This window comes from Melitaea cinxia, chromosome 16 (genome assembly GCF_905220565.1).
Source record: "Melitaea cinxia chromosome 16, ilMelCinx1.1, whole genome shotgun sequence".
Classification (NCBI taxonomy): domain Eukaryota; kingdom Metazoa; phylum Arthropoda; class Insecta; order Lepidoptera; family Nymphalidae; genus Melitaea; species Melitaea cinxia.
This window is the reverse complement of record NC_059409.1, coordinates 14,564,001-14,584,897: the sequence shown is the minus strand read 5'-3', so window position 1 is coordinate 14,584,897 and position 20,897 is coordinate 14,564,001. Positions and strand designations below refer to the sequence as shown.

The 20,897-nt window shown below is 33.6% G+C and overlaps 1 protein-coding gene across 1 annotated transcript in view; it reads right to left on the bottom strand.

The window, feature by feature from the left end:
- Window positions 1-20,897, bottom strand: part of LOC123660971 (breast cancer metastasis-suppressor 1-like protein) — a 175,533-nt gene that overhangs the window by 78,890 nt on the left and 75,746 nt on the right. The window lies entirely within an intron of this gene.

Here is a 20,897-nt window from a genome sequence, read left to right as displayed (position 1 = left end):
TAGATAAAGCGTATTATTCGGAGCAGGATTACATAGTTGATTAAGATGTGTGGACTTAGTGACGCTGTATTTCATGCAAGATATTACTAATTTTGTACTAAGACACAGTTTATGTATTCTTTTCAAAAGAGTAACTGCAGAGATTCTTGCCGATTCTTCTCTGCAGAATCTACATTCCGAATCGGTGGTAGCTTTACTTCTACAAAAATAATAATCAATTTAAAATTTTAATTTGTAAATTGACGATTCGAAAGTGCTCTTGATTTGAATAAAGCTGTTTTTGATTTTGATTTTGAATAATGGTTTGATATCATTACGTCTTAAGGGAGAATCGCAAATGAGTACACGGTCCATTAGCTTTCTTTCAGTGAGCTTATGTGGCACCCATATATCGAGCTTTTTTGTATAGCAAGTCTTTTTCAAATGGGTACAAACTGTAAATATAACTACTCAAATGTAGATCTAGTTACACTTTTACAAAAATATCGTCAAGTTTACCCGTAATTGGGTAACCAGAATGAAATGCATTTTTGACATCAAAATTACCTGACTGAAAACGCTCAAACCAATTTTGTGCTACTCTTACTGACACTTTATTAGGTTTTAAAACGTAACAATTTTTTTCGTTTTTTTTTTTTTTTCAGCAAGCTACTCGTCGCAAAGTTCCCTTTTTTAAAGTGAAACTTCATAATGTACCGAATTTCTTCGAGAAACTATTTTTTACCTTTTAACTTTATTTTTAAAATGTCACATTTCATGGTATCAAAAACAGCCACTTGCAATCAATGCAACTTAAGAAAAGATCTTATTGCAACTTTTTACTATAAATGCAAAAAGACACTTTCCCCGGTCTATTATTTTAAATATTATATAATTAAAAGCGTACTCATAAATAAGAAACAAGTATATGGCTTTTTTTATTATTTTTAACCTTTTTGTTAATTTTTTTTTCACTTTATCACAATTGCGCTTGTGAGTCCCGCGGTAACATTTCTCACCACCATAGGTAGACTGGTAGAGATCTCTTACAGAGATAAGTTCGCCCTTGCCAACATTCTTTGTAAAAATGACTTATACTCGTAATTATGTTTGTTTTAAAGTGCAATAAAGAATATATAACAGAATTATTTTAATTTTTACGATAAGTTATTGAACAATGAAAGCTATTATTGATTGATTCAGAATGAAATGACTTACTGCTGGGAAAGAGCTTCTTTGCCCAAGTACCTATTAATTATATAAATTTAATTATTGAAACATTAACGTACAAAACCTTTTTTATATACAACTAGGTCGGCAAATAAGCGTACAGCTCACCTGATGGTAAGCGATTACCGTAGCTCATAGTCGTCTGCAACACGAGAAGCATCGCAAGCGTGTTGCCGACCCCTACCCTCAACCCCCCAGGAGCTCTGGTCACCTTATTCACCACAGGAAAACAACATCACTTGAGACCAGTTTTATTATCTGTATAATTAATCTTGTGTGACGCCGCGTTGGCACAACGGTTACAGCCATGGATTGTACCTGTTGCGCTGGCGGTTGCGGGTTCGATCCCCGCACATGACAAACATTTGTATTGGCCATACAGGCGTTTGCCGTGGTCTGGCTGTTTGTGCAGCCCTTGTGGGTCCCCACCGTGCCTCGGAGAGCTCGTTAAGCCGTCGGTCCCGGTTGTTATCATGTACACCTGATAGCGATCGTTACTCATAGTAGGGAATATATCCGCCAACCCGCATTGGAGCAGCGTGGCGGATTAAGCTCTGATCCTTCTCCTACATGGGGAAAGAGGCCTATGCCCAGAAGTGGGATATTACGGGCTGAAGCGTTTGCGTAAGGTCGAGGTACTTCCCCAGTCAGACTGCTCCAGATTTTGTGCAGGATATTTACTTCTGTGCTCAGTCAAACTAAATACTCGTAATGTTGCATAACGTATAGTTGAAACCTACGTAAATAAAATAGTTTAGGATTGTTTGTGTTAAAGCATCGCGGAAAGCTGCTAGACAGATTTCAATTAAGTCATCTATATTTGATTATATATCTATAAAAGCAATTATGATATCTTTATTTAACTTAAAATAAAAAAAAAAAAACGAAATTTTTATAAGCAATGCCTACGTATTTCTATATTCGGACTTTTTTATGTTTTTCATTACGTTAAATACATTATCAATATAATAGACTAAACGAACGCAGTCGCGGGTAGCAGCTAGTATATTGTTTTCTAATGTTTACGAGAATTTCACTCATTATAATTTTATAACTAATAATATTATAGTTTACAGCAACTATGGTCACGGGAGGACTGACCATGGTCGCTGCGGTAAAATCCGAAAACGTTGTTTCATGATAATTAGCTACTACGCAAAAAATTTAAAACAGGAAAATGTTTAAAATAACTAAATGTTATCCGAAACGAATGTTATTTTCCTTTGCAAGTTGCACGACCGTGTTGCTAATTCGGTCGCGACAACTGCGTCGCCAGCCCAGACTTTTCTATAACAATGTACCGGTTTTCCTTACATTTCGTCCATATTTCAAAATCGTAACCATTTTCCTAGCACAATGATTTCCTATATTTTTAGCATGGCTGATTTTTATATTGATACTTTTACATCTAGCGCATATTTAGTAAATATTTATATGACTCTCTCTATCTTTCTCTCTTCCTAGATATTTATCCCACATAGAGGTAAGGTAAATTTTCTTTGTTTATTATACACTTCGCTCTGTCCTTGACGTCGTCATCAGTTTTTTGGCACTGATGCACGTTCCTTTAACGCTAAATTTTTCCACATCGTATTGGTCTTACATATGTAGATTTCTCCTATTTGCTATTTGAGATGTAATCTAGTGACGTGTGCACAAAGATTAAGATAATCGATACTGCGTTTTAATTTAAATAAAGATTAAGGTATTTCAAGTGCGTTACTGACCTTCCGCCGTTATTAACACAGAGGTAGCAGGAAGGACCAAGGAGCTCCTTCAACCGTACTTACTAAAGAATCACAACACTATTTGATAATTTTATTTGTTTGATCTTCTATAAAGTTGAGTAATTTTAACATTTTTTCAGCAAAGAAACAAAAACAAGATTTGTCTTACTTAATGAATGGGCATTGAAGTTTTATAGTTGTTACAGTCGTTCCAACTGTTTTACAGATGTGAGCAACGCTATCGGACAACATAATCTATGTGTGAGTTACACGTGTGGAGGTTCCATTGAATTTCAATCTCACGCAGTTTCGTCTGTTTAAAAGTTAGATTCAGAATACAATGTCAATCAAATTAACATTTTGGTCGTCTCGGTTACTGTTCTTAGAGTATCAACTCCAGTCGCGTGTTCCGACAAATACAGATTTGTTTAGTATTTTATAACTTTTTTTGGGTTTAGATGGAAATGATTACGTTTAATTTATTTATATTACCTACAAAATATGACAACGTTATTATTTGTAAATAATAGTAAAATAAATAGCCGGTGTGTTATCCGTGAAAAGTAAGTTGATATGACCCTCGCGTTTAATTACCCCTAATAAGGGAGCATCTTCCCTCTTCGTGATTAAACATAACAATAGAGGGCTGATTGGTAATAGAATACGAATGCCGTTAATATATAAATTTTATTGTTCTTCTTACTCCAAAGTGGCATACTTTGGAGTAAAAAGTGCTAAAAAAACCCTATGAATGAAATAACGTTATCTATTAGTTTGTTTTTAAAAAGTCTGTGTTTTTTTTTATAGTTCATCATTACATCATTACAGCCTATACAGTCCACTGCTGGACATAGGCCTCCACAAGTTTACGCCAAAAATAACGTAAACTCATGTGTTTTGCCCATAGTCACCACGCTGGGCAGGCGGGTTGGTGACCGCAGTACTGGCTTTGTCGCACCGAGGACGCTGCTGCCCGTCTTCGGCCTGTGTATTTCAAAGCCAGCAGTTGGATGGTTATCCCGCCATCGGTCGGCTTCTTAAGTTCCAAGGTGGTTGTGGAACCTTGTTATCCCTTAGTCGCCTTTTACGACACCCACGGGAAGAGAGGGGGTGGCTAAATTCTTTAGTGCCGTAGCCACACAGCACATTTTTATAGTTGTTAAAGGTAAAATATCAAGCGATGCCAAAGAACCGATAAATTAAAAAAAAAAAAAAAAAACAGTAGAAAATCCTTCTTTTTTGAAGTCATTTAAATACATTAAAGTTAAAATTAAATTCATTTTGCTATTTTAATCACGTTTAGTAAATAGTAAATCAAATCAAGAAACTCAACACTTACTCGATTATAAATATTCAACATGTTGCTCCATATATTTATTGTAATGTCCTGTATGTTGCTTAATCCACTTTGTCACCAGCTTTGTCCATCTATGTAATCTTGTGCCGAATAATGTTTTGAGTATTGAAACATTTTTAATATGTACCTGTAAACTTATTTAGGACAATTGGTACAGCGTTTGCGGGATTTCATAATAATGATTATGAGTTTGTTTAATGTAGCATTAAGGCCTGTTGCATCGGGTCCTGTTCTCATCTTTATATAGCGTACATAAGTTATTGAAACGTTTAATAAACTAAAACTTTTTTCAGAATTCACAGGTTTCAAATAAACATATCTGACAGATAAATTGATGTTTAATGGTGAATAATTGTGTTAATAAAAAAAAACCGACTTCAATTACAACGAAAAGTAATTCAAATTAAGTAAACAAAAAAAAAAAAATTAACAAACGCAATTGTCGTCACTACGATTTTCGAGGGTTTTCCTCGATTTATCTGGGATTCTATTATCAGATCCTGGTTTTCTTATCATGGTACACTTTATATATCACACTATAGGATATTTCCTTTTCAACAAAAAAGAATTATGAACATCGGTTCATAAACGACAAAGTTATCCCCGAACATACATAAAAATTTATGTAAAAATATACTAGCTGCTGCCCGCGACGTCGTCTGCGTGAACGCTATACAGCACCAAAAATATCTACGATTATACCTTTAAAAATAACATTCATTTACCCATTTCTTCTTTACTCTTGTCTACTAATAATAATTTTAATTATGTTTATCGGCTTAGTTACTTAATTTGCGTGATTTTTATAGTGTGAAGCTAGCGTATATAGCATGGTTATTAACATAATAACAACAAGATTCAAATATGCGTCGTTAGATTATGCGTTGTTACAGAGTGCTTTGAGGAACTAAAGGTTCACTGCTAGTTCCCGGTGGGTGATAGCATGATAATATGTAGCCTATATGTTGACCCGACTTCTTAATAATATTCGTGCCAAATTTGAAGTAAATCCATGCGGTACTTTTTGAGTTTATAAGATAGACAAACAGATAAAATTCTAAAAACTATATTTTTGGCTTCGGTCTCGATTTTAGATCACAACCCAAGTAAAAAATATTCAATGTACAGTTTTGACTTTCCTACCATTTTATTATATTATAAATTATATATATATATATATATATATATATATATATATATATATATATATATACGGTCGAAATGACTAAGTAATAAGTGTGTTGAGAATCGTATTTCATCATCATCATCGTCATTTCAGCCTATTGCAGTCCACTGCAGGACATAAGCCTCCACAAGTTCGCGACAAATTGGCGTGAACTCATGTGTGTTGGCTTTGTCGCATCGAAGACGCTGCTGTCCGTCTTCGGCTTTTGTATTTCAAAGCCAGCAGTTGGACAGTTATCCCGACGACGGTCGACTTTTCCAAGGTGGTAGTGGAACTGTGTTATCCCTTAATCGCCTCTTACGACACCCACAGGATGAGAGAGGTTGGCTATAATCTTTAATGCCGTAGCCACACAGCTAATAGTAATTAAATCGATAAATTTAAAAAAAATTGAACACGATATCTAATAACTGCTAGAGTTGTGATTCGTACTCTAAAATATTCGTTTGAAAGATGGACATTTTCTTATGTAAGATTATGTAGGCAATTGGTGATTATACAAATGTACGTATGTATATTTTAGATAATTTTATTGTAGGTATACTTATTTATTTAAAAACTAAATAAGCCTCCGGAAGTCAACGCCTTAACTAAAACTAACAAGCCTTTAACTATCCTTTCATTTACAAATTAAATTTTTAATCTCGTTCAGACGCATGTCTGCTGCTGTTTTAGAGAAAGGCTGTGAAATCGACAATGGCGACAACTAGTGATGACCTGTGATTTTGCTAAGCTATGAAATCAATATAAAGATAAACGTATCTTGTGTTTATTTACATGGATATAACATTCGGATTCTGTTAAGAAGGAAAGTACAAAAGTGTATTTAATAAGAATTCTTTAATATGATATGTGCGGCGTCTGTAGATGAGATAATTAGAGCGAAATTCGATTTTCAACTAAACATGTATCGAAGAAAAACTTAGGATATTAGAACTGACTATCTGTGCCCGTGACTTCGTCTGCGTTTTGGGCATTTACACGTTCAACGTAATCCTTTAAATTTGCATAACTTTTTATAATTTTAAACTGATTGACATTAAAAAACACCAAGTGAAGCTGAAAACCACGTCTATATCGGATCTAAGCAGTTTCTGGGTTCTGTGCACAGACAAACAGACGAAAATTCTAAAAATCATTGTTTTGGGTTCTATTTGCGTTGAAAAAGTACCGAATAATATTTTTTCTCATATATCTACCATGTACAAACAGCGATCCGAAACATTTTTATGATATGTATTGATGATGATTTACAAGTAGGTATATATAGGTATAATAGGTCACAGTTAACTCTAACATTTACTTATTGATGATATTCAGTGTTTGTTGTTATTAAAACAGGAACCGTATTTAGTAATGTCATCAAGTTACAGCAATCCGATACTCTAATCTTTATATAAATTAAAATACGATAAAAAAAATCTTAATCTTTGTACATACGTCACTAGATTGGATGGAGTTACAGGTGTCCACAGGCTACTTATCAGGTGGACTCTACGCGTATTCGCAATACTATCTATACTAATATTATAAGCTGACGAGTTTGTTTGTTTAAACGCGGTAATCTCACAAACTTCTACATAGTCCATTTACTGAGGAATGTCATAGGTTGTGTAATATTTTAGTTTATACACTTATTCCCCTCAAATAAACGCGGGTAAAACCGCTGGGCCTATTATATATAAATAAAACGGGTCAAGTTATCTGGAGCGTATAGTTTTAGTTAAAAGTAATATTACATACATAGTATAAAACAAAGTCGCTTCCAAAAAACAAAGTCGTCTGTATGCTTAGATCTTTAAAACTACGCTACGGATTTTGATGCGGTTTTCTTTAGTAAATAGAGTGATTTCAGCGGAAGGTTTTTATGTATAATACATGTATAATATAGTAGAGGAACACCGATAGTTTTAGAGATTTCTAATGTGATGTCGTAAATAAACACATTTTGTTGTATTTATATTTCAAACATTTATTTTATATTTAGTATCAGCATTGCACCCGCACGGAGCCGGGGCAAGTCGCTAATTATACTTATAAGAGTAGGTATATCCTAGAAGCGTCAAGAGTTGTAGCGATAATAGTTTTTAGAAAAACGCGCAAAAAGGTTTTCTACGACTGTCTCGAAAACAGTCTTATAAACGGCAGATTCACTTTCTGTTAATTACAAATTAATCGACTCAATATATTTTGTAACACTATTGTATTGTATACATATATATGGTAAGTGTGTGTATATATATGTATAATTTTATATTCTATTGTAATTTATTCTAATTTATAAAAAAAAATATTTGTCCACTGTCCTTTATCCAAAGGTTGTCTGGAAGAAATCGCTCATTTAGCGATAAGCCCGCCTTTGTACATCTTCCTCTAATTGTACTACTTTGTTTGTATCTTTTAATAGTTTACAAGAATATTATTATTATTAAAACTGACAACACCGTATTACAAAGTACCAATGCAACACCGACTTCAAATCAGTACCGTCATACAAGATAAATTGATAAAAAATAATTAAGCTTAAAGCTAAAAGTGCATAGAAAAAAATTTTGGCTATAAAACTCTAGTGATTTTGTACTTGGCCTACTTAGACTCAGTTCACTAGCAGCACAAATACCCCCCCTCCGTGTGTGTGTGAAGATAACCTACACTTACGTTTTATGTTATCAATACATATAATAAAAATGTAACGGATCGCTGCCTGTACACGGAAGATGTATGAGAAAAATATTATTGGGTCCTTTATCAACGCAAATAGCACCCAAAACAATATTATTATTAGAATATTTGTTTGTGAGTCTGTGCGTTTGTGCACGCTAATCTCAGAAACTACTCATCCGAATTAGATGTCGTTTTCATTAATGTATTGTGGTAAGCTTCACTTAACAGTTAGTGTTCGTTTCATCTCAATAGGTTCATAAATAAAAAAAAAATGCCAATTTCAAGAATAACGTTGAACATGTATAAATACCCAAAAAGCGGTCGAACTCGCTGGCACAACTAGAAACGAATAAATGTCGCAACTCTGTTTTCTGGAAGTTCAAACAGTACTTATAAAATTTATGATTCAGTTTGTTTCAATCACTACATATAAAGATTTACGATATAGATACTCGTATGTAGACTCGTAAGTTTTTTTATTATTTTCACGCAAAATCCACTAAACCGATTGCAATGAAACTTGGTAAGTAGATATTATATAGCAGTAGATCCAGAATAACTCATAGGCTACTTTTTATCCCGACATTCTCACGAGATCAGAATTTAAGCGAGTAAAACTGGAAGGCGCAGCAGTACCTATCATAATAAAAATTAAAAACCAAAGATGTGTCTTTTTATAGTCAGTTTAAAAGTTACTTAACCGATTTTAAGAATACTTGCACAGTTAGAATGTTACATCATACGTTATAAATAGGCTATATAAAATCGCGTTAAGACTAATACTATCCCAACAATATATATAATTAATATATTCTTATAAATATAAGTAAATTAAAAATACTGTTCCACATTTTAACATATTTAATATATCTATTTAGATTTTTAGCTTGAGATCGACAGATTTGCACGGTTTGTCCGCTTGTGTTATGTCATAATTAATATTTCGTTAAGGTTCTGTTTCATCGGTTGTGGACAGAGTTTATCCTGTACATAAGTTACGAATAGACTTAAACGGCAGGAGGTAGAATAAGCCATTAGGATCTCTTTCCTCAATAAAGAAACTACAGCTTTCAGATTCGTTTTTTCGAATAGAAATATCTCATAAATATGATGGAATTCGATTGTGAAATATAATAATAACCAAAAACTTTTATCTGTTTGATAACCACATCCGTCAAATAGCGTTATCCATAAGTGGTGAAACATGCCCTTCGTCTGTAAGATCTTTACTAATTTCTTTCGTGCCTTATCTATTACCGACTTACGGACCTTGGCTAAATCATCCGTGCTACTTTGGCACGTTGAAGGCTATTAATCTGAACAAAATAAATTTCACAAACCATTATCAGTGATAAGATTGACTTTGAACTTAGTTAAGATTGTATTTGGTAGTTTGCTTGAGTGTAATTGTAAAATGTGAAATAATTAATTGAATCAAATAATATAAAACATTGTTTTCAGAATAATACAACGTTTCTACGCATTAGCAATTAACATTTGACGCGTTGATTACGCAATCTAATTAAATATAATTATTACTGAATAAGTAATTTAAAACTGTACTTTCACTAGGTACCTATTTATTTTTCATTATTTTCTGTAAAGTTTTTACAGAAACAGTTTACTGTCGAAAAAGTTGGTTATTAATATCAATATTAATAATTCTTGTAAAATTTAAATCATTTTGTAAAACTCTAAAATCTCTATTTAGCCATAAAATCACTTCAGTACATTGTATATGTTTGTATATTTAAGAAATTTGTGTTAATCCCGTTGTAAGTGTATAATAAAGTGTATTTTCTCTTCATAAAAATACTATCTGAAGATTGGTTTCCTTACAATTCAATGTAATATTTTATCATCAATTAACAACTTAAAAAATTATATGAAAAAAAAAATAACCAAATCAACTTTAGTCAAAAGTAAAAAAAAAAAAACTACAACGCACGTAATTCAAGTACCTATTAATAATTTGAAGAGTAGCTTACTAGCTTTCCTGTGTAGTTATGTCAAGTCGTACATAAAAGTTTCGAAGGTCACCCTGGCTCACGGCAAAACTTAAGCCTCGTAAAATGCGCATCTAACGGAATCCATCTCGTCTTGTCGTCGAGTCGACTCGATCTGCGAGCCTTGTGTCGCCATCTGTTGATTCTTTGCGACAATTTACGATATTATATTGTTTTTTTTTTCTTTAGCTATTTTCGGCCAGTTTAATTTCGCTTTTAATTTCTAATCGCTTGTAATCGTAATTGGTTAACAAAAACTTTAAAGTCGTGTCGGTTAAGTAATGTTTTAAAAAATTGTTACATAACGTATAAGAAATAACAAATACATTATTAAGTACAACTAAAGTTATTTATAAACAATAAACTCATTCCTCATAAAATAAAGTACTTAACGAGGTTTATAATTATAAATACAGAACATAAATTTTCACATACGTATAAAACATAATGATTAATTACTTTGCAGCCGCATGCGAGTCACAACTTTCATATGACCTCTAAACATTACACACTACACGTTAAATATACTTATCATATAACATCACGTACATATAGTACTAACATACGTCAAATGATGCCTTATTATTTATATTATTTGTTTAAGTGAATTAAATGTTTAACGTAAAGTTTCTCATTCGTTAAACGTAAAAATTGAAATATTCTTATTCTACACGTGTTTTGCGAAACGTGACTCAGATAACTAGATTATACCAACCTTTCATACATGCTAAAAATAGAACGAGACTGTATGCAACGGTGCATGTGCAATAATATTTAAAAAAATTTACGGCTCCGTGTTTCGTGTAAAAAAAATCTATTCCGTTTCCCCTTTCGAAGGATTCGAAAACGTAACTCGTTAAATATCGACGGGAGTATATGTATAAACAAAATGGCGGATTCGGGTAGACGAGCCGCCCAATGCACTCGTATTATCGCCCGCCATATCGAGAGGCGACTTGGCAACGCAGCGGCCGCATTCTTGCTGATGCGCGGCAACGTCGCAAGCGCTTCGCTCAACCCGTGTGCCTTTGTGACGTGACGTCACACGATAAAACGTTCGCGATGTGAAAATGTCCGGTTACCGAGCGATACGAACAAAATGCAATTTATTGTAGATGAAAATCGATCTCTGGCGCGAATCACTCGACTGTCAGTTTCGGCCACACGAACGGGGGGTGGCTAGCTCTCTACATTCCTTTGAAAATTAGAAAGCGTCTGCTCAAAGCCACTGAACATACGATGGAATTTATTTATTTCACAGACGCATAACGTATTGTTTGTATTTAAAACGGAGATGTGTTCGTATGCGAGACGAGGCGCGGTTATCTGGATGTATAAATATCAAACGCGATTAGCATAATATTGTGACGTTTGACATGTTATATAATTAATTTATTCGATTTAAACGTACTGCGAATTTGACAAAATTAGTTACTAATGGTTATACATATACCTACCAAGATAAAAATACATAATATTTATTCATTAACTGGATATATGCCTAACATAAATAAAGAAATGTTTTAAAACAAATAGTTGGTAGTTAATCTGTGGATTGAATATAAATAAACGTAGATGTATTTGTTATATATATCTATTGTAAAACATCTAAATTATAACTCTAAGCTGGAGGTAGAATAGGCCATTAAAAGCCGTTTCTCCTAAATTAATTAACTATATCCCTTTAGGATTCATATTTGCGAACAGTAATATCTCATAAATATACCATACCCAATACCCAAAACTCACGGGTACTTTTTTTGTAAAATACAATGAAATTTCCAGAATACCTATTATCTTTCAAAACAGGTATAATCTGATTATATTTGGAAAATTAGGGATTCAATACAAATTTCCTGAGCAGTCTTTCCTTAGCGTGATAAGTTATGACTGGAGGAAGATTTGTTTTATATCTTCAAAATAAAAAATAAAATCAATTTATTAATCTGTGTGCTATTTTAATAAGGAAATTATTTATGAGTGGAGGGCCTAGCTTTTTTCGACGTAATACTTGTTTTAGGTAGTCAAAGGACAAGGGGAAGGAAGAGCGGAACGGTAAATTGTGCGTGGCGTGTTTCTTAAAAAACAACATGAAACTAACTAGCCGTTGCAGTTTTTAATATCGGATCCGCTCTTCTACCGATAAAACTAACTTTGCGTACCCTTCTTTGTTTCTTATTACTATTGCTATTTTCTTAGTAGTGTACATTAAAGATTATTACTTACTAGCTGACCCGCAAACGTTGTTTTGCCATATTATATGCTATTAGCCTCCCTTAATTTCCTTCCCCCTCCCCTATAACTTAGCTGTATGAAAAATAGATGTTGGCCGATTCTCAGACCTACCCGATATGCACACAAAATTTCATAAAAATCAATCCAACCGTTTCAGAGGACTATGGTATCTAACACTATGACACGAGAATCTATATGTACATATAAAAAAATGGTGGGAAAGTCAAAACTGTACATTGAATATTTTTTTAAAGAATACTTGGGGGTGTGATTTGCAATAGATACCGAATCCAAAAATGCAGTTTTTAAAATTTTTGTCTGTTTGTCTATATGTATGTCCGGGACAAACTCAAAAAGTACTGCAGGGATTTACTTCAAATTTGACACGAATATTATTAAGAAGTCGGGTCAACATATAGGCTACATATTATCACGCTATCACCTACGGGGAACGAGCAGTGAACCTTTGTTTCTCCAACGCATTCTGTAACAACGTGTAATCTAACGACGCATATTTGAATGTTGTTGTTATTATGTTAATAACCATGTCATAAGCTAGCTTCACATTATAAATAAAGACATTCTATAGTATATTTATTATCAGCATTGCACCCGTGCGAAGCCGGGGCGGGTCGCTAGTTTTATATATAAGATTTTTCACTGAATTTTTTGTTCAATCTCAATAAAATATAGCCCATGCCACTCCTGAATAGTGTAGCTTTTTTTTTTAGTGAAAGAATTTTCGTGATCGGATCAGTATTTGCGAAGATTACCTCCTACGAACAAACAAAAGTTAGAAACTTTAACTCTTTATAATAATTAGTATAGATTAAGCGTGAAGTTTAAAAACGATTCAGCTTATCCGCTGCTGGGCAGAGGCCTCTTCCTCCATGTAGAAGAAGGATCGGAGCTTAATCCACCACGTTGTTCCACTGCGGGTTGGCGTATAAATTCTCTAATGAGAAACGATCGCTATTAGGTGTTTATGACAACTACCGGGATCGACAACTTGACGTGCTCTCCGAGGCACGGTGGAGATATCTACAAGGACAGACATCCAAACCAAAAATAAATATTTGTACAAAAACAAAGATCTAACTGGAGCGGGAATCGAAACCGCAAACTATCGGCGTTTTCGGCGCATAACCGCACCACTACACCGGAGCGTTTGTTAGTTTTAAGTTTGAATAATAGTTATATTTTCTAAAAAAAAAATCCAATTTTCTGCGCGATTTTTCTAAATTTTCATTCTTAAAAACCTTCAATTACGATAGAGCTACAATTGGTCCAACCATTTTCTTAGTAACACATTAAGTAATTTATTTTAATTTAAGTAAATATAGATTATTATAAACATCTAAAATACGTATTACATAAGTAAAATCATCTTAGGTTTTCAATTACACACTTCCTGCCAAACAGTTTTACGCCCCTAATTAAATTTAGTGCGAAAATGTTTAATATTAAATCGATTCATTGCTAATGTTTCCAAATAGATAGGAGTTGTCACTAAGAAGTAACAAAAAGCGATAAGACCTTTGTACTTTGTTCATATTATTTATCATATTAATATTTTTTTAATTTTTAAATAACAAATGAATAAACCTATCACTTCAACCTAAAGCAGTCCACACATAGGCGCCACAAGCTCGCGCTAAAAAATGGCGTGTACTCATGTGTGTTGCCCATAGTCACCATGCTGTTGGTGACCGCAGGGCTGGCTTTGTCGCACCGAAGACGCTGCTGTCCGTCTTCGGCCTGTGTATTTTAAAGCCAGCTGTTGGATAGTTATCCCGCCACAGGTTGGCTTATAAAGCCAATGTGGCAGTGGAACTGTGTTTTCCATTAGTCGCCTCTTACGACACCCACGGTAAGAGAGGGGGTGGCTATATTCTTTACTGCAGTAACCACACAGCTATAGAAATCTATATCAAAATTTATATTAAATACTAGGTTTTGCGCGTTTTTTTTCTATATAGGATATACAGACAAAAAATTATATATATATAAATACTGTAAATTAACTTTAAAACTACTCAAAGAAATTTAACCATTCTTTCAACATGAGAATACTCAATTTTACATAACTAACATGTTTTAAAAGGTCATCGTCGGTTAATGGTAGCGGTTAATAGTTGTAATCAATGTCAGCGCTGGCGAAGCGTTGAGGGACTCCTAGTAGATACAATACATAGACAGGAGACCACTGATAATATATAGGTTTATATCATAATAATCAACAATTAATACTAATATAATTATATATTTTCTCAAACAACCATCAAATTTATATCGACAAGTAATATTACAATGCACGTTTCTAAGGGGTAGTTTAAAAACTACATCAGATATCGCTCCAATTTAAATGGAACCACTAAAAAAATATGAGGTATAATTGTGTAAAAAATATAGTCGAATTAAGAATCTCCACCATTTAGAAGTCTGTTATAAATTAAGAAATACCTATGTTCAGAAAATTTTAAAAATTTCAAAAAACAAACTGTTTATTAGTTAGATTTATTTATTTATTTATTTATTTTTTTGAGGAGGAGACTAGTTCACAAGTTTAATGCCGCTCAAAGTGCAATGGAACGGGCTGTGCTTGGGGTTTCGTTAAAGATAGGATTAGAAAGGAGACTCGCGAGAGAATGAAACTCATTTTTGATTCTCAAAAGACCAAAATTTGCTTGTCACCAAGGAAAAAGGCAGTTACTTGAAGTATAAAGATAGGAATAAGGAATTAGAAATGAAACTGTGTAACATCTGACAAATCCGAGGTAAAAGTTAACAAATTTTATATTATTTTCTTGTTTTTACATTTCTTTTTTAATTCATAAACACTCTTCAGCCTCTAATATCTCACTGCTGATCATATAGGCTTCTCTCCCCATGTAGGAGAGGGATCAGAGCTTACTTACATACAAGGACTGCACAAACACCCAGACCACGGCAAGTAATTGTAATACAAATGTAATACAAATGCTAATACAAATGTTTGTCATGTGCGAGGATCGAATGCGCAACCGCCAGCGCAACAGCCACAAACCAGTGCTATGACCGTTGCGCCAACGCGTCGTAATTCATAAATGCAAAACAGAAATTGACAATCTAATTTCAACCAACCGGGAGTTACTTAAAATTGAATTGCGAATGTTTGAAATTAAATTAACTTACAAAATTTAAATACGGAAGTCCAAATTAGTTTGAAATAAAACAGCTTCTTCTGAGAATCACTATTATAAATACTTTTTTTTTTAATCGTAGAAACACACTAATAGAGAAGTAGAAAACGAAATCGTAATAAGCTTAGCATTTAAACAAGTGCTATATTTGTCGTTACAATTGTATATTTTACTAGCTGAGCCCGCAAACGTTGTTTGCCTTATATGTTATTAACCCCCTTTTATTTGCCCCCTCTCCCTTATAGCTTGGCTGTATGAAAAATAGATGTTGACCGATTCTCAGACCTGCATGCACACAATTTCATAAAAATCAGTCCAGCCGTTTCGGAGGAGTATTGTGACTAACATTGTATCACGAGAATTTTATATAAAAGATTTTTCGCTGAACAATAAAATATAGCCCATGTCACTCTTGAACAGTGTAGCTTTCTGTTAGTAAAAGAATTTTCGTGATCGGATCAGTATTTGCGAAGATTACCCCCTACATAAAAACAAAGTTAGAAACTTTACCTCTTTATAATATTAGTATAGAAGTATAAATAGTAGAAGATCTGAACTAGAGACGACCTTCACCCATATGTTTAATGGATAAAATGATTTTATATTTATTTTAGTATATCTATCTCTACTAATAAATGGAAAACTGCGAAAACTACTGAACCGATCGGAATAATAATCATATCGTAAGATACAGCGTGTTTCGGAGAAGGTTTTAGTATATGCAATGGTTTTAGCATAAAAAATTTGGACGGACAGAGCTCGCTAGGTCAGAAATAAATCGCAAACGGATTAACTGAAAAATTCATGGCCTAGCTATAATAAATTCTAAATTCATAAATTACTTTTTATTTAAAATTACACTGTTGATTTTAAAGAATGAAGTTGATAGAAAGCGACAGTTTGCTATTTTAAATTAACAAAGCCTTACTTCGGTTTTGTTAATGTAAAATACTTTTTATCAAAAAAGGTTTTCACAACCTCCGGTAACTGTCTGTTGGCAGGGAGTGAATTAGGGGGGTGGAAAGTTTGTATGGCAAATACCTCATTTTTGAGGTAAGAAAAATAAAAAAAATTTAAGTGTACAGGTTAGAAGAAAGTAAATATGAGTTTCAGCGTTTGTAGAAATTCTACTCTAACAGTAATGAAACAAGGGATTTGTATCGAAGATCGTACATTTTTGATGTCAAGGGTATGAAACTGTGGGTGGGAATTCTAACCTTAAAGAGGTAAATTACTACCCTCTATGTGTATACAGGTTAGTGTGTAAATCCGTCATTTCTGAAGTTAAATGCATGCAACCATTATCGTTAATAAATATAATAAAATATATGTGTCCACGTGTTATTTTAGTATTTTTTTAAATTCTCATGTGCTAAAACAAATATTTACGACGCGTTGATGCAACGATCACAGCACTGGTTTGTGGTTGACTTTTCCAGAACATTTTTTATACAGCTAAAGTATAGATGAAAACACACGAATTCACGCCATTTTTGGCTCGAACTTTTGGAGGAGTATGTCCAGCAGTGGACTGACTTAGGCTGAAGTGATGATGATGAAAATAAAGATATATAAAAAAATATCCATGTGGCTGCAAACACCACTGATCTCACTGCTAAAAGTTTAAGGAGACAACAAGTATTAGGAGAGAGATTGCATAATGTCATCTGCTACTGCCCTTCGCTTGCTCAATATAAATGTACCAGAGGTTGTGTAGAAAGTTTACTGAGAGATTTATCTTTGAATTATTATCTTTGTTTTATAGAATTTACGTATATGAAGTGTGCAATCAGAGCGATATGACGTCACTTCCGCGTTCTTAGTTAGTCAGCGACATTCAACTTCGATTAACGCTAACACGTCGAGGTTGTCGCAATTACATACACTTCGGTATGCAAAACTTGCTGAAATACATTTAAGTTTATAGTTTATACTCACGAATCGCCCTGACTTCATATGAGTGTTTGTTACACTACATCCTCGTGCACGATTTACACTTAAGTATATTTTAAGGGGTATCTTGATATATTTTTTTCGGTCGTCTGTTAATGCTTATGTTATAGTTACAGCCGACTTATATTTCTAAATATATATTTTTAATTGAACTGATATTGAAGTATCAAGCTTATTTTTTTGTCTATTTGTATCTTGGTGTGTAACACAACGTTACTATCGAAATAAGTTCAATTTATATTTTGTCACGTTTTCGTTACATCGAAGAAAAACCATGTTGTTTTTATTATGACATTGGTGATGTACGATTTCCTTCAAGGTACTGAAACTCAAAGTTCCATCCTATATAAAGGAGGAAAGTTGTGGCTTAACCTGACACACTGCTCTATTGTGGGTTTGTGAATGTCTAAACAGGACAAACGATTATTGCAAAATTTTACGCTAGTTATTGGACGGATGGCTATATTAATTGTCTAATCGAAAGACACGGGCGCACATTCAGACTAGTAATAAACATTCGTACAAATATATACAGACTAGCGACCCACCCCGGCTTCGCATGGTTGCAATGCTGATACTAAATATAAAATATAAAATAAATATTTGCTAAGTAAGTGGAAAAAAAGTGTTTATTTACGGCATCACATTAGAAACCTCTAAAACTATCAGTGTTCCACCACTATAATGCATGCATTATAGTGGTAGAACACTATATATATATATATTATGACCTTTCCTCTAGAATCACTCTATTTACTAAAGAAAACCGCATCAAAATCCGTTTCGTAGTTTAAAGATCTAAGCATATAGACAGCGTCAAGCGAATTTGTTTTAGACTATGTAATGATATCTGCTCTGATGAGATTCCTACCGATCTTCAGCGTTTATACTATCACTGAAACAAGAGTTCATAAACAAAATGTCTAAAATAGTGTAATCCTGAATAGAATCTATGCAAATCACTAAAATTGTCTTTGAGTGTCTGTTTGTAATATTAAAATAACCGCTTTTTACTAAATGCATATGGTACCTATACCAAAATAACATTTTTTACAATTTTTGTCTGGCTGTCTGTCTATTACGGCTAATCTCTGAAACGGCTACACCGATTTTGACGGGACTTTCACTGGCAGATAGCTGGTGTGATAAGGAGTAACTATTTTTATTTTAGTGTAACTAAACATTAACTTTATTTGTTAAATTCCACGCGAACGAAGTTGCGGGCACAGCTAGTATGAAATAAAAGCTTGTCGCGAGATTCAAGTAGGTCGTATTTACTTACTTTGAAAATTATCAAAATCACGTGATACATTGGCGTGAAAACGAAACCTTACATTTTTATTATTTGATTTGTATTACAGACTTAGCTGTAACGTAAGGTCATTTGTATTTCATGGTCGGAATCATACTGTTTCAAGAAACTTTATGGAATGTAAATTATGATGTAATTATACTATCTGAAAAACCTACGACGGAGATCAATAATTAAAATAATAATAGCGATTTTAAAAAAATACACAGCTGCAAAAGAAAACAATCAGCGCTTAAAGCTAAGAATACGAAAAAAATTTAAAAGAAGAAATATACAGAACAAATATATCTACGAAATAAAAAAAAACGCAAAAAGTAGTACAAAATTGAGTAAAACAAGAATCGTCATAAATACTATCATAGGAAAACATAAAGATTTATAAAGACTATGCGACTCCATTATAATTCGCAGTTGTGAGTGAGATCCCTCTTGAGTTAAATATAAAAACAATTCTTCAACAATTCTTTCTTCTTCAAGTTTTACCCCCGAGACAAGTAAATCCTAGTGGGGCCATTGAGTGTTAAGCGTTTTCTAAGCCACCGTAGATACGCTGGGTTTAAGTTTCTGTACTTATCAGATTGACAACTGAAATTTTAAGTTATCGCTCGTCCAAAGAGTCAAAGCGTTTTTAAAGGCTTTTATTTAACTTGCAATGTATGTAAGTTTTTTTTTTTTTTTAGCGTATGGCTCACCTGATGGTAAGAGATTACCGTAGCTTATAGACGCCTGCAACACCAGAAGCATCGCAAGCGCGTTGCCGACCCAATCCCCAATCCCTTCCAAGAGCTCTGGTCACCTTACTCATCAACAGGAACACAATACTGCTTGAAAGCAGTATTATTTAGCTGTGATCTTCTGTAAGGTCGAGGTACTTCCCCAGTCGGGCTGCTCCATATTTTGAGCAGGAAATTCCTGCTGTGCTCTACCTCAGTTGGTAAGTATGTATGTTTGTTAGGATGAAATTTCGCAACTCAACTCGAGTTTGAAGCATATATCTTTAACCGATCGAGCTGATTTTTTTTGTGACGTCATTTTAAATCCAACACGGCGTTCATATCCACATACGTACAAAAACAAGATGGCCGTGTAGTTATTTTTAATGCAATCCTACAATATGTGTACCGATGAAATGAAATAATAATACTAAATGAAAGGGCTTGCTGAGAGTAACTTGAAAAATAAAGTAATACATAGATAAATAAGTAAATAACATAAACTGATCGAACTGACTGTGATTTTGATAATTTTCAAAGTAAGTAAATACGACCTACTTGAATCTCGCGACAAACTTTTATTTCATACTATATAAATATATATTGTAATTGTGGTTGTTTAAATTGCCCATAATTCTTTATAAACCACTCTGTCGTGGTGGTGTGTGTGCCCTGTAGGCGCCCAAACACCGGTGGTTTCAGGGTTCGATTTCGCTCGGGTTGGATATTTGTATTAGAATAAATATTTGTTTCCGGTTTGAATATCTGACCTTGTTAGTCTCCTCAACGTACCTCGTAGAATAAGGTGTAGGTCGCGGTTGTTATCATGTACACCTGATAGCGATCGTTACTCATAGTAGAGAATATATCCGCCGACCCGCAGTAGAGTAGCGTGGTGGATTAAGCTCCGCTCCTTCTCCCTGCATGGGAAAAGAGGCCTAGACGTGGGATATTGTAGGCTGAATCCATCGATCGACAATTCCGTAAAACAGTAGTAAAGTAGATGAGCGGATTATGTTTCAATCATTCTCCTAAATAAGAGAAGACATATTGTACAAAAGATTGAATATTTACGAGATAAAACACTATAGTATTGTATATTGATAGAAGTACCAACATATTGAGGGATTATTGGGTATGTGAGTAAGCTTAAAATAAAAAATATAATTGTGTTTGCTGGCAAACGAAAAAAAAACCGACTTCAATTACATCGACACAAAGTCGATTTTTTTCGTTTGCGAGCAAACACAATTATAAATTTTTTAATTTTTTTTTTTAATTTTAATTTATTAGCTTATATTGCTTGTATAATGTAGATTAGTGACGGTAAAAGAATACCATGTTGATGCATAT